The 14,737-nt window shown below is 41.7% G+C and overlaps 1 pseudogene; it reads left to right on the forward strand.

Annotated features, from left to right (window-relative positions):
• The first annotated feature begins 5,607 nt into the window (after positions 1–5,607).
• The window catches only part of LOC117472603, a 46,256-nt pseudogene continuing 37,126 nt past the window's right edge, over positions 5,608–14,737 (forward strand).

Genomic DNA, 14,737 nt, shown 5'->3' on the forward strand with positions numbered 1-14,737 from the left:
AAATGAGGCATGGCTAAAATGCATGATCTGTTTGGTATTTTGAAAAAAAAACTTCAGACATGTTTTATATAGGTTTGGCCCTACAATATATTATTCAAATATAGTATGATAGGTCCACTTTAACAAAGTAGTCTTTATAACCCAAACCATGATGTTTCCCTTAACCTTACCAAGCATGAGTCTTGTCCCAGCATAATTGTGATATTATTTTAAAAGTGATTAGTAATGGTTTTGGGAGCAACATACAAATCATTGCTTACAAGAAAGACTAGTTGTATGCAGATCTTTACAGCTGAAACACCACAAGTAAAACTGCTAACCACAACAGACACATTTATAACATGTTTAGCATACAACATTGCCTTGTGAAGAGGAGGTACGTCGATTTTCTGTTGCTTCTTAAGGCAGGAATAAGAAGAACCATGTCCATTTTATTCCAATTTGTTGCCATGTAGCAATGCAGCTCACCACTCATGGCCCCCACCCTGAAACAAGGGTAAAAATAGAGCGGAAGGTAATGCAACTCATCATTTTAAAAAGATGAGCTAATAAACCTTTTTTAAACGATAGAGGCCAAGAGTCACAAGGAGGAGTAATGAATAGAGGAGGAGAGGGAAAAGCTAAGCCTTTCTAAATTTATCTTGGCAAAACTGTTCAGTAAAAAATCTTACATTTCTTTATTGACCCCTAGAAAAGTTCTGGTTTAGCTTGAATTGTCTCACTGTTGACGATTGTATCTGCAGGAAACATCAGTAGGCTATAGGTAGCGCCATTCTCATTAATAATTCATTTATTGAATGTCCGCATGTTGCATTCTGGACCAAACCAGATGACATCACACCATATTTGTGAACATCTGCCATCAACATAATACATTCAACAGGGCCATGTGGAACCCTGCTCCCAACTTAGCCTGGGTCAGGAGTTGAATTCCCTGAGGGACCACCCATGTTAAAATGGCAGTACTCATGGTACTGTATGGGGCTTTGGAATGATCCGGCCTCCAAATGGCACTCATCACATGTAGGCTCTAACAGGATTACATGTCCAACTAAAATGTCAGTGCAGTGTCAAAAAACAGCATTCTGTCTTGTATTTTATAGACAGCTGTCTTTGTCTATGCTGTTCATCAGGTTTGACAGACACAACTGAAGAGTAACAAGTAAAAGTCATGACATTTAGAATTACTGATGAATTGTGACCTCTTTATTTGGGTGCATGTAAACACATAGTGTGTTTGCCTGTTGTAACCATGACTTCTTGGTTAATGCAGGACCAGATTGTGTCACGGTTGCATCCCTTTAGATAACATACACCATACTTGAATGAAGTTGATGGCTAATTCCAGCTGCCAACTATGTGAAACTTCCACAAATGGACAAGGAGGAAAAATGCAGCACTGTTGTTTTGGCCCACATCCATGTTCCCAGCAGTGGGCTGCTGATGTTGGAGGAACATCAGGCCTCTGAAGGAGCTCACTTCTGCTTTCTATGAGAAACACGTTAACATAACCAGTGGCCTTACACAGGCTTATGCAACCATCCTGGACTTTAGAGCTAAACACACATCATTCATGCATCACGTACTTATCATAGCGTTCTCAGCATAGTTTAGGTGTTACGTAATGGATGCTCTAGGTCTGTGACATTAACAAAAGGGGAAAGGCCAAATGCTAAAATGAAGTACGAGTGAAAAACATTTTGGCAGAACATTGGCCGCACAGTCACACATACCAAGATTCATTTCCTGCAACAGACATTGTTGCTTAATCCTACCTCAAATTAGCTTTCAGCAATTAGCAGCATCCTAATGTACTCCACAGCAGCTAAGGTCAGCTTAATGGCAGCATTAGCTTAGCATACAGACTACAAGCAGGAGCAAACAGCTAGCCTGTCCATGTCCAAAGTCCATGTTTTAGTACATCTAGCACTCCCTAATTAGCAAAAAGTTAAATGTGCATTTAGCAACAGCTAGTCTGTCCAACTTCCTTGTACATCTAGCAAAACTTATCAATTCATAGTGTCACATTTGTTGAATCTGTACATAAACATAAAGGTTAAAATGACAATGAGGTGATATTTGATGGAGTTCTTGACTCTAACTATATCTTGACTAACAGCAGTTTAACCATTTAGCCAGCAATATGTCCGGGAATATTACTTCTAGCATGCAGCTCCTTCCAAAACCGCAATTCCTTCTACAATAATGTCTGTGTAGGGATTAAGATACATTGAGTTAATTATTTTAGAGCTTGTTATATGAATTGTTCCTGAAATATGTAAGAACTACATTACTCCTAAAATTATTTGGTATTATTAGCAGAGAACTGCACAAACAAAGAGATTTTCAATCAGCTTAACATTCATTTGAATTCACAGTATTTGCTTTCTCAGTGAGCATCCTGCTTTGGTTGTCATGGGATACCAATCCTTTTTAATGGGCAAAGGCTCCCGGTCCATTATTAGCCATTTGGTGCTGTTTTAGTCATCTGTTTTTCCCATCTTTAATTAAAACTGTATAAAAATTACTGCACTGAATTATCTGCCATTGAATTAAAGCACTCATCAATTAAATTACAGTTGCACCAAAGACTAATTGGCATCAGGCTTGATATACGTATTTGTTACTTTGATTTAATATTCATCTCCAATCTGGCAAATACATAGAGGAGAAAATCTTGTAATATTTGTATCTATTTAGAAATTGATAGTGCTCATCCCAGTTAAACCTTCGGTGATAGAGGTTCAGAGTCATACGTAGCTGCATGCTCGATTTATCCACTATACAATGGTGAGTACAATGTCCATAAGGGTGAAGAAATCAATTAGGATTTAGTAACAATTCTGCCTTTATTATTAGAATAATCCTGCAAAGCCTCCCGATGCATGAGAGTTAAGCCGCCATTGGTGATATTATGGCGGATGTCTTCTCGGTCTGTATCTCCCACTGAGGGTGCTATTGTTCAGCATGCATAATGTTAACATAATCCCCGGGCAGCGCCTGTCCCTGTTTCACCTGTGGTTACACACGTTTGAGGCCAATGCAAATGCATAAGAGATTTCCATCAGAGAGGAAGAGAAAACTCATCTAACCTCACAGCTCTTTAGGAAGAGGGAAATGAAGTCTGAGTGGATTATACGCAAGACTTAAACCAGCTATGAAGAAAGCCTTTCATTATCTCATGTGGTGGTTCCCATTAGCATTAGCCCATGAACCCTTACAACTCTGATTTTGGACCCCCAATGGGTGCGTATATCTTGAGTGGGGGGATGAACAACAGGGATATTTTGGCCTCTTTAAAAGCCATTTCAATCCATCAATCCAACCAACCAAACAACCAACCAACTATGTATGTATTTGCTTTAACTATGTCACAGATCAGGAGTCAAGGGCACACAATTAGATTACTTTTACATTTTTAAATAAATGGCCATGTGACACAAACATAAATAATCCAGCCTGGCTTGGACCAGTTTTGGCTCTTCGCACTCTCAAAGGGTTTCAACAAGTCTTTCATGATCAGGCTCTCCAATACATATTGTACCTGAGAATGAACACAGGACCGCCCACCCACCTGCTGCAGTCCATTACTGAGACCAGACTGGGAAAAAAGACAGAGCATCCTGCTTATTGGTCACGGGGACCAGCAGTGCTTTGGAGACAGAGCATAAAGGGACGCTTTTATTGTTTTCTGATAAATGGGAAATGGACAAATCCATAAATCTGCCGTATTCATTCGGTGCCGCAGGGCTAAGTAATTAAATAAGCCGTGTGCCAGTTGGCAGAACCTCACCACAGACTCCCCTCCTAGCCAGGAAAACAACCGGGCAGCTTAATCATTTTCTTTTTTGCTGGTTAATTGGCTTTTTGTGGCATCTGCAATTGCCATTTGCATTATACAGAGACCAAGGAAGTCTTTGTGTGCCTCCAAAAAATGTTATCGTCAAAAGAGAAAAGATTATTACCATCTGCCATGCAGGGAAATGCTTGAATGGTGGACATTATTTAAAAAAGGTATTAATATGAGCAAAAATGTAAGATTCCACCATATTTAAAGGGTAAATAGCTCTGAAAAAACACACCACACAGGCATCTGTTGCTGCTTTGAGAATCTTTATCCTTGGGAATTTTAGGTAATTAAATTCCCTTTACTTCCTGTTATTCAATTATAACACAACTTCACCCGTTAACCCTCAAACCCAAATGTCCTTGTTTGCGAGCGTACTTAATCAGTTAAAAAGTTTAGATTGAGGTGTCTTACCAGTCTGTTGTCAAACCGTGTTCTCTCATTGGTACAAGTCCCAAAGATTGTTGGCTGAAAGGAGGAAATAGAAAGTTATTTTATATATGCACAGAAACATGTTAAGAAACCATGGATCTTTGGTATTGATTAGCAACACTTTCACCTCTCACACATTGAGCATATTGTGTTCATTTTATGCAACGAGACAGGGAAATCAAACAGTTATTGATTCTCCATGGAAAGTAGACTGAGCATGCTTGTTAGGGGTCGACCGATAATTGGCCTGGCCCGGCCTGGCCCGGCCTGGCCGATTATCGGGGCCGATATTCCGCATTTCTGCCTTTTTTTTATCAAATTGCCGATAAAACTTTGGCTCTGATGCGGCCGTTTCTCTGGCTGCAGTCACCACTCTGTGTACACGAGCAATGTGCCGCCCACAGCGCTATCTGATAGGCTATTACTGAAGTGTCAATCAACACTGAAGATTTTCCGGGCGGGAGCCAGCCAGAGAGGCGGGACCTTCTCAGATTACAGGCAGGTGCGAAAGAACACAGACACAGGCCGTTTCTCAATCGCGAGGATATTGGCTTCCAAGCCAATATTTCAAGGATGCTACGTCATCGAGTGCCGCCGAAGGACTGTTCCAATCTCCAGCATACTTGGAATTCCACCGAGGCCGCGTCCTTGGTTTGGGGGAAATTTCGAGGCTGCACATGGGTAGACTTCGAGTCCTTAAAATCCCCACAATGCTTTGCGCATGGACCAATTTTGCCAAATCTGTGGCGGAAGATGTAAGGCGGGGCCTCTCATATGACGCACACCTGCACACTTGCTAGCCTGTTCCACTCTTCGTTTCGAAGGTAAGGCAGTTGAAAGTTCAATAAACATCCCAATCCCCTATGCTGAAGTTGCAAAAACACCACGATCTTATGATCCAATTCTATCAGTTTCCCAGTTACACAGGGACGCGGGAAGTCAGTCAGAGTTGGGGGTGCGTGCAGCGTCTCGCAGCGGAGGAGCTGTGGTGCGGAGGGGGGGGGGGGGGGCTGCGATTGGAGCCTCGCAGTTTTTCAGGTTGATAAGTGAAGCTCATTAGCTAGCCAACATGTATCTAGCAAATGTTTAGCAAAATATTAGAAGTGAGGCTACTAGACTAACGTTAGGTCTACTGTAATAGCCTCACTTTTAATATTTTGCAAAACATTAGCTAGCACTAGTGTTTTGCAGTTGCTAGTAGCTTATTGGGATTTTATGCTAGATAGACAGGCATTGTTTTGATATAATAAATTAAGCATTATTGTTAGTTAAGCATGTCAGCCTGCAGCCCCACTTTTAACTCTCTGTCTCTCTCTAACTCATTGCAGATGGCTGCACTAAAGAAAAGGGCAACAAGTGCAGTATGGGAGTATTACACTCAAACAACACAGGGGAAGGCAGTCTGCAATACATGCAAAGTAGGTGTCAGCATGGGATCAACAAGTGCAAAAGCGACAAATACGTCAAACCTGTGGTCCCATCTTAGGAATCATCACCCTGGTATCTATGGAACCGCACAGGGGAAACGTGAATCTGAATCTCAGCAGAGGACAATGACTCCAACTCAGCCTACAATGCATGACATGCTTGAGAAACAAAAAAAGTGGCCAAAATCTGATAACCGATCTATACTAATGGACAAACTAATTACAGAGATAATTGTCACTGACAACCAACCGTTCACACTGGTCTCTGATGTTGGCTTTAAGCGCCTCATGGCTGCAGCGGAACCACGATATGCGCTGAAAAATTAGAAGTATTACCGCACTGTAAAGCTGTATGATGTTCACCACAAGGTTGTAGAGAAGATAAAAGCCCTGATCCAACCAGAGAATGCTGGCCACTCACTCTCCTTCACTACAGACTGCTGGTCTGGATCAACCGAGTCACTGATGAGCCTAACATGCCACTTTATTGACAATGAATGGACCAGAAAGCAGGTTGTTTTGAATACAAAAGCGATGCATGGATCCCACACTGGGGAATATATCGGAGAGACATTCCTCGGCATGCTTGATGACTGGAAAATAAGCAAAGACCGTGTAGCACTTGTGCTTCGAGACAGTGGAGCAAATATGGTCAAGGGAATGAGGCTTGCTGAACTCCCAGACCTCAGTTGCACAGCGCACTCATTGCAGCTCGTGGTGAATGATGGTCTGTCAAGTCAAAGAGCCGTCATAGATGTCATTGCGATGTTAAAGAGGTGTGCCACCCATTTCCACCACTCGATTCTTGCCAAGCAGCGTTTGAGGGCCATTCAGAAGGACCTTGGCCTGCCAGAACACAACCTAGTCCAGGCTGTCCCGACCAGGTGGAACTCAACACTCCACATGCTGCAAAGAGCACTGGAGCAAAAGCGTGCTCTTAGCATCTACGCCGGTGAACACGGAGGATTTGCCTGTCCTAATTCTCACCAGTGGGACATTGTGTCCAATTTGGTCGAAAGTCTCATCCCAATAGAGGAAGTGACACTAGAGGTGAGCCATAACAACTCCTCAGCGTCCTGCATCATTCCATGTCTGACTGTGCTGAAGATGCTATTTCAAGGTGAAGAAGAAACTAGACAAAAGTTAAACAAGTACAAACCACAGACTGCCTGTGTCATGGTGAATACAGTCGCTGCTTTATTTATGTCTGTATAGGCCGTTGTTGTGAGTGTGGACGGTCGGAGCATATACTGCGTTAGCTTAGCCAATCTCCATTTAGAAAACACGGATTTTAAAAGGTTTTTCGCCTGCCGTCTGTCTGCAGTCTCGTCAAAGCATTAATTCATGGTTTTTACTAACCGGTATCAGTATGTTGTTACTTCGGCATCATTTTGAAACGTGTATTACAATTAAATCACGGTCAAATATGTTCATTTTGTTGTAGTTGTAGCCCCCTTGCCAGCGATTCTCTCTCTAGTTTAGCATACTCAGCCCGGTTGTTGGCCCGGAAAGAACTTCGATTTTGGAGAGCCAGAAAAACTGTGAAAAAGTACCCGCTAGCCAGAACTACGCCTAGTGGAAACGCAACCAAAAACGGGCCGGGCACGGCACGGCACGGCACGCTTAAACCGTGCTCCGCGCTGTAGTGGAAATGCGCCATTAGAGATGCCAGGCGCGATGCCAGGCGCGATGCCAGGCGCGATGCCAGCCGCGATGCCAGGCGCGATGCCAGGCGCGATGCCAGGCGCGATGCCAGGCGCGATGGGAGGTGCACCGCCCAGGGCACCATATCAGCTAGAACCGCCACTGCTTTGCAGAGAGCAATAGAAGTCACATTGAATGTATTTAAAAGGGGCCCTATTATGCACATTTTCAGGATTCATATTTGTATTTTGTGTCTCTACTGTGATATGTTTACATAGTTTAATGTTCAAAAAGGTCTTTATTTTTCAGGTAATGCCTGTGCTGCATCAGCTCTTTTCACCCTCTGCCCCTTAGCCTATCAGGTACAATGTGTTGGAGTGCGAGCCAACAGAAACAAAGGTGTTACATATGCGGCTTTCACACCAGCGCTTTTCCCTTTCTAGCTCCTAGCTAGAGCTTTTCTGGTTCAGCTCCGGTTTCCCTTTTCAGCTCCCGCTCTGTTCACACCGCCCAGAGCTGCCGCTGCTGCGTCATGACGTCACCGTTTATATCGCTGATTTTCTCCCCAACGGAGCTCACAACAACAACAACAACAACAACGGGGGACTGCGTCGGGTCGATGATCGTGTTGCTTTTAATCATACGAAGCCAGATTAAATTAAATAACGACTTCTCCAACATTATACTTTTCTCCAGAGTGCCGTGGTTCATTGTTTATTAATGTGTTTCAGCGGCATTTACCGACCGCTGCAGTGCTGGCTGCTCTTCCACGGGAGTTTATTCTCCCGTTAGCTCCGGGTTAGCTCACACGGCTCTAAAGTATTCACTGTCTGACTGTCACACAAGCAGCTGATACATATTCCCAGTTCCCCTTAAGTGAATGTGTGTCAGTCTGAATTGACGCTGTTTGGCATCACAACGCTGTTATGAAAGTTTCTCTGGTATAACATGGGTGATGTTAGCATATTAACCGAAGCTAAACTGACTACTTGCTAAGCCGTTTTCTACAGGCACATTTTACCGGCGTATTTTTCATTATGATTCTACTTGTGATAGTCGGACATGACAACCTGTGCAGCCCATGTCTTGATTCCATCCGATAGCTGCTATAATACAAAACAAAACGTCTGCCTGCTCTCCACAATGATCAATAACAGCGAACGGATGGTCAAAGTAAGGTACAAATAAACAGAATCACACGAAGCCTGGTTAGTGTTGCCTGACTTTATAAAGTGTGTTTTTCTTTATAAGTGTGTGGTTGCCTTCTAGTCACTTTGCTCAGCGCTACTGCTTGTTGGCAGGCATGACGAGACTCTTCAGTCGACCCATGTTCAGGAGAGGTGGGTTTAGTTTCCTGCACGCCTCGACGTAAGAGAGACGTAAGCGACGCCGCCTCTTAGCTCCGAAGCTGCTTCTAGACCGACAATTTTTTGGAGCTGGAAGTGAACCGGATTCCGGAGCTAAGAGGCGGCGCCGCTGCGGTGTGAACAGGAAAGACCGGTACTTTTCAGGCTCTAGCTCCGAGCCGGAGCTGAAAACGTGTTGGTGTGAAAGGGGCAATAGTGATATCATTATGTTACAGAAGTAAACAAAAAAGAAACTCCTCCCTCTGACGTGACCTTTGGGATTTTAGCCTTTGCGGACCATTAACAAAAACCTGTAACACTACAGGAAAGGGAAAACCCCAAAATAGGGCCCCTTTAATGTGTGCGGAATGTGCCCTCTAATTAAAGTTTTCAATACAGAAAGAGCCAACAGTAATAAGTGGTCCTCTTAGCAAGTCGGACGTTCACCTGACACTGAACAAAGAGATGTACAGCAGCCAGATCTCAGGGTGCTCCACCACACAGGCCTACAGTCTCTACATGCAGAGAAATCACTGGATTAAAAGAAACAAGGCAAGCATGTCATTAACAGTGTTTGTCCCCGGATTCTGAGTCAAGGAGTCGATACTATAAACAAATAAGAATTATGGAGAGCAAACAAAAGTGATTTTACACACTGTTGATTCCACTCTCTTGTGACTAGCACCCACAAACTTGTACGTTTTTACAAATGAATCGCTGAGTAATCGGCAGCCAGTGAAATGAAAAGCAATTTGTGTTAAAGATGCCTTTTTTGTGCATCTTTAAAACAAAAACATGTTTACTCTGTAGCTCCCTGAGTGGGGAAAAAAGGCAAAAGTAGAGATGGGAAAATAATTGAAAATGACCCTGCAGCCCCAGCGTCCATGTGCGGCAGGGTGGGCATTCACTCAACTTTAATCTCCTCAAGTTGAGCACTGGCAGGGATTTATGGGTAAAAGCCCACAGCTGCATGCTGTTGCATAACGCAGTCCTATTAGCCAACGTGTTTCTCTGTGACACAGAAAGAGGAAATCAATGGGAAGGGCCACTTTGACGCTGCCACCATAGATGTTTATCTTTATTTTCCTTCGTGGGGAGGTAACTTATGAGTATGTGTCTGATTTAGTGTAGGTATGTGCACATATTTGTTTGTGTGTTATCATGCGTCTGCAGAAGAAGGAACATTGGGATGTCATAACTGAAGAATAGGGTCAAACATATAACGCTGAGATTTATTTAGATTTATTTTGAAGAGGAAATTAACTCTTCTCAGGAAATGACTTGCCTGCTGCCATAATAACGTATGGAGAAATCCTCTTAAACCATATTAGTGAAAAGAGGGATTTGACCGATTAAATCCTGGAGGTTTTGAGCTGTTTGCGTTATCTTGCCAGAGGATCAAGGGATCAACTCATTTTTCAATTCTGAATACAGCCTCCTTTTACTGTACAAGCCACATGCAGAGCAGTAGCAGAACATACTGGCATGAACAAGGCTCGTAATGACCAATATAATTAACAAGCTGGTCAGATAATACCAGCAAAGTGGTTCAAAATATGGTCTTCATCAAATGGCCTCCTGCAACGCGAGTGGAAGTTCTGACACGGCTTTACTGGTGTAATCTCAGACCTTTTTGACCCATGCCAGCGGACAAGCTGTTCCCTAATATCACTTATCCTTATTAGTTATTAATACAGACTGAGTTCTATGAATCATTCATTGGGTAGAGCAGAGACTAATTGAAAAGAAAGAACATATTGTACAGGTCATCGGTTCGGTTTTTATTGTGATTGTAGTAATGTGTTTTTATTACATGTACAGCACTTTGGCTCGACCAAAAATCGCTTTTAAATGTGCTTTATAAATAAAACTTGATTTGATTTGATTTGATTTCACTGGTCTGTTTTATGAATTCTTTCTTTTAAACAACAGCCACTGACGGGGCATCCATAGAATGAAATGCAGAGAAATGCAGAGTCTTTATTGTAGCTTATATTCATGTTGCCTACAAATGTTGTTGGCTATGTTAATATTAGGTTAAACAGTAAAGGCGATGTTGTGACCGACAGAGCCTTGAATTGAAAAAATGGCTTCTCGTTCATTTGAATGGAACCATTTCAGCATTGCAGCAGGGTTTCCAACGCAAGGCGCTCTGGCAAAAATAATCTGCTTCATCTTCTACATTGATGGGATGTGAGGTACTGCATTTGTTGTTCATTTGGAAAAGCAATTAAACTAGTAACTTTAAAAAGGCCCAATTGTGCTTTTTGGGATTTCCCCAAAGTGTGTATAGGTTTTTGTGCACGTAAATGGTTTGCAAAGACAAAAATCCCAAAGCTCCCTCCAGACGGAGTTTCTCTCCCACACACTCCCCCCCATGCCTGGAACGTCTCCATTGGACTCTTTGTTTACCTCTGTAACATAATGACATCACTATGTAACAAACGTTTATATTGGCTAGCGCTCCTACTACTACAAAACATTGTACTAGTAGGCTAAGGGGCTGGATACATCTAAACATTTGACCAATTACAGTAAAGAACAACCAGCTAACCAATCAGAGCAGACTGGGCTCTGGTTTCAGACAGAGGGTGAAAAGAGGTGCTGCAGCACAGGCAGAATGAGAAAAAGAAAGACCTTTTTGAACATTAAAGCATGGAGACATGTCACAGTAGAGGCACAAAATACACACAAAATACAAATATGACGCTAAAATAAAATAATAATAATAATAATAATAAAATAAAAAGTTTATGAGTTGAATCAATTTGTTTGTGATCAACCTTTAACCCCACAGAGAAACAACTTAAATTGCCTTGCAATTATCTCTAAAACACAAGCAATTGTGATGAATGCAGCTTTGTTTAGTTCATGTAATGTCAGAAATTGTCATTTTAAAGGAACTGTAATAATACATTTCCAAAATCGCCAAAAGTTGAGAGAAAGAAAGTAAAATGGAGAATAACAAGGAAAGGATGACATAAGGAAGGCAGCAATAAACAATCCAGTAAACAGGAAAGCCTTTAGTCAACTGTGCCACTCAGCACTTTTCTTCCAGTCATAAGATAATTGCTTTGGGCCTCAAAGCAGAACTACTACTTGTGACCTCTGACCCTGTGACATCTCCCAACTACAAAGCTGCTGATAGAGGATGACCACCGAGAGACCTCTGATTTACGACATCTGAACAAAACTGGGTTATTATCTTGATGACAGGGACGGGCCTGAACTCAAAGTGACCTGGTGAGGTTGCATTTCCATGTTTACAGCCGAGAGGGGACTCTAGCCTTTGACCCTACTGACCTCTCCTCTTCATCTTAAATGATTAGGATTCTGTTGTTCACATTTGTCTTAAAGTTATCTGTGTTTCTCTGATGTCAATCTGACATTGAGAAGACTTTCACTTATTTGCTTTTGTACAGCTTGTGTCAGGAAGAAGTTGCAATCCATTGAACAGTAGTCTTAAAAATGTTGTTAAAACAATTGTTGTCTAAGCTATGTGATATTTTCATTTTCTAAACATAATTTAGCCCAGTTTTAATAGACGCTTAGAAGTTATATAACCTTCCAATGACCAAAGCCCTTGAGATTTGATTGAATGTCTCAATGCTAGTCTAAGTTTGGAGAATGTTATACTAGTCTAAGCTGCTAGTGTATGAAAAATACATCACATTGAAAATACTAGTATTTACTGATATTTTGGAGGAAGATATAACAAATACACAGACTGGGAGTACACGACTCCTTGTTTCGGACTTGGGTGTCGATTTTCGGGACTCCTGACTAGACTCAAACTTGTGAATTCTCGCACACTCCGACTCGTACTCCGACTCGCGCACTGGTGGACTTGGACTCGAACCGGGACTCTCACATTGAAGATCGAACTTGGATTTGGATTCGAACAAGTTTTGTCTATAATACGGATGTACTGTGCCCCAGGTGTGTTCAGCTGCGAGGCGAGTTCCCGTACCGCGTCCCTGCTATTATTCCCAGTCTAGAGATGTGCAGAAACACACACAAAATAAAAGGATTAAAGCAATGTAGACAATAAGACATTTTCATTTATAAAAAACAAACCAACAGCTAAATGTAAACAAATATATCCACTCAGAGTAACACATGAGATCCTTCCCTATCGGTGACTCGGACTTGGACTCGGACTCAAATAGTGGGGACTTGAGAGTGACTCGGACACGAGAATTTGTGACTTGACTACAACACTGCAATTACACTAATGGTGTTGCAATAAAGAAATGCATGACAAACTTGTAACCGAAATGAGAGGATTTTGTAATTTATTATAATGTGATTTCTTATTTATTGGCATGAAGTCGGACAATCTTCCGACACTTAGCCAAATCATTAACAAACCTGCTGTCTCTGTCTAATGTATGCTACACACATGCAATGTATGCTCAAATGGTAATGCAAGCACTATATGTTTCTACAGTGGTGACCCTGTCTGCTATCTCCCACCACTGTGCAACTTCAAGAAACAAAGGCATAGTTCAGCAAAATGCCTTTTCTCTGTTTTCAGCACACCTAAAGCGAACGAGTGCAGAACATTCGTCATGGATTAGGGTATGCCGTTACAGCGAGGTAGTGATGGCTCTTACTGATTTCCAACGGTGTCCGGTCAGTGCAATACATGTAGCTTGTGTCCGTTTCTCAGCTTCCTTTGCCTTTTTCATGTGTTTCATGGTAAACATCTGCGTTGGGATAATAGGAGTTTGGCTCTAACTTGGTAATGCGTTAAAGGTCTCCAGATTAATTGTGAGAGTAAACATTGACAGCCCAAATTAAACCTCTGTGGGCTGTCATCAGCTGCTCCAACAGACTTATTGTGCAAAAGAAAGCTGTTGTGTAAGGGTTCAGAGGTCAGCAGAGATTTATTCGAAGCATCTAGAGAGCCTTTCACAACAAAAGGACTTCAACTTACGTAACAACAACCATCGCAAAAAGAAACAGACAGCCTGTGCCAACTCAGATTAGGTCAAGGGTGCACACTGTAAAAAATCTCTATCTAAAAATCCCCAAATACTTAAGCTCTGTTTATGCTGCTGCTGAAAGAATTTTAAACTTCAGTTTATCCCAAGGCAATTCTAGGTCACATTTTCAACTTTTTGTGACCTTTTTAGGACATTTTTATTCAGAGCATGAAATCCTGACTTCCTATATCTCACACTACCTATTCAGTATTATGAGCCTGGACATGGTGTCATGTGATGATGCTGAAGTTGGTCAAAGTTTATGTGATTTGTTGACAGCTGCCCCTGACCTAGTTTGAACAGATCTTTGGAGCATGTGACTCGTTCTGTCTTTCAACATGAACCAGGTCATGCTGATGAGTGATCGTGTATTTATAGCTGGTTCTGCTTTTTTGATATTGGTGTGTGATTGACTACGGCTGCCAAGCCCTTATTCTGATTGCTGTCAATGCTTAGAATGACAGTCAATAAATATACACTTTATATGCATTCAAATCAAACATTTTAAAAAGGCCACATGTTTTTGTTTTCCTTTTCCTGTAGTGTGTTACATAGTTTTTTGTGCATGTACATGTTCTGCAAAGACTAAAATAAAGACTGCAGTGGTCAGGCTTTACAGCCACCACGGCCCCTGGTAGACCCCCACTCAATACAGACTGTTTCAATATTGTGCAATAAACCAATTGTAGTGTGCAATAATAACTGTTATGTAAAAAACATACATTAAAAAAAAAAAACAGTCCCATCAGTTATATTTTTATAAGGTCTCATTACTTTGATATATTATTTATGTCACTTATTTTAAATTGAAACGCCTCCATTGTTGTCCTTTATTTAGTTACATAACATAATGACATAGTGATGACACTATAATGACATAGTGATGTCATTTATGTTAATTAGTGCTCCAACACATTGTACCAATCAGATCTTACTGGGCTCTGGTTTCAGACAGAGGGTGAAAAAAGGTGCTGCAGCACAGTATGACAAAAATAAAGAGCTTTTTGAACATTAATGTCAACATGTCACAGTAGAGGCACACAATACAAATAT

This window comes from Trematomus bernacchii, unplaced genomic scaffold (assembly GCF_902827165.1).
Source record: "Trematomus bernacchii unplaced genomic scaffold, fTreBer1.1, whole genome shotgun sequence".
NCBI lineage: Eukaryota > Metazoa > Chordata > Actinopteri > Perciformes > Nototheniidae > Trematomus > Trematomus bernacchii.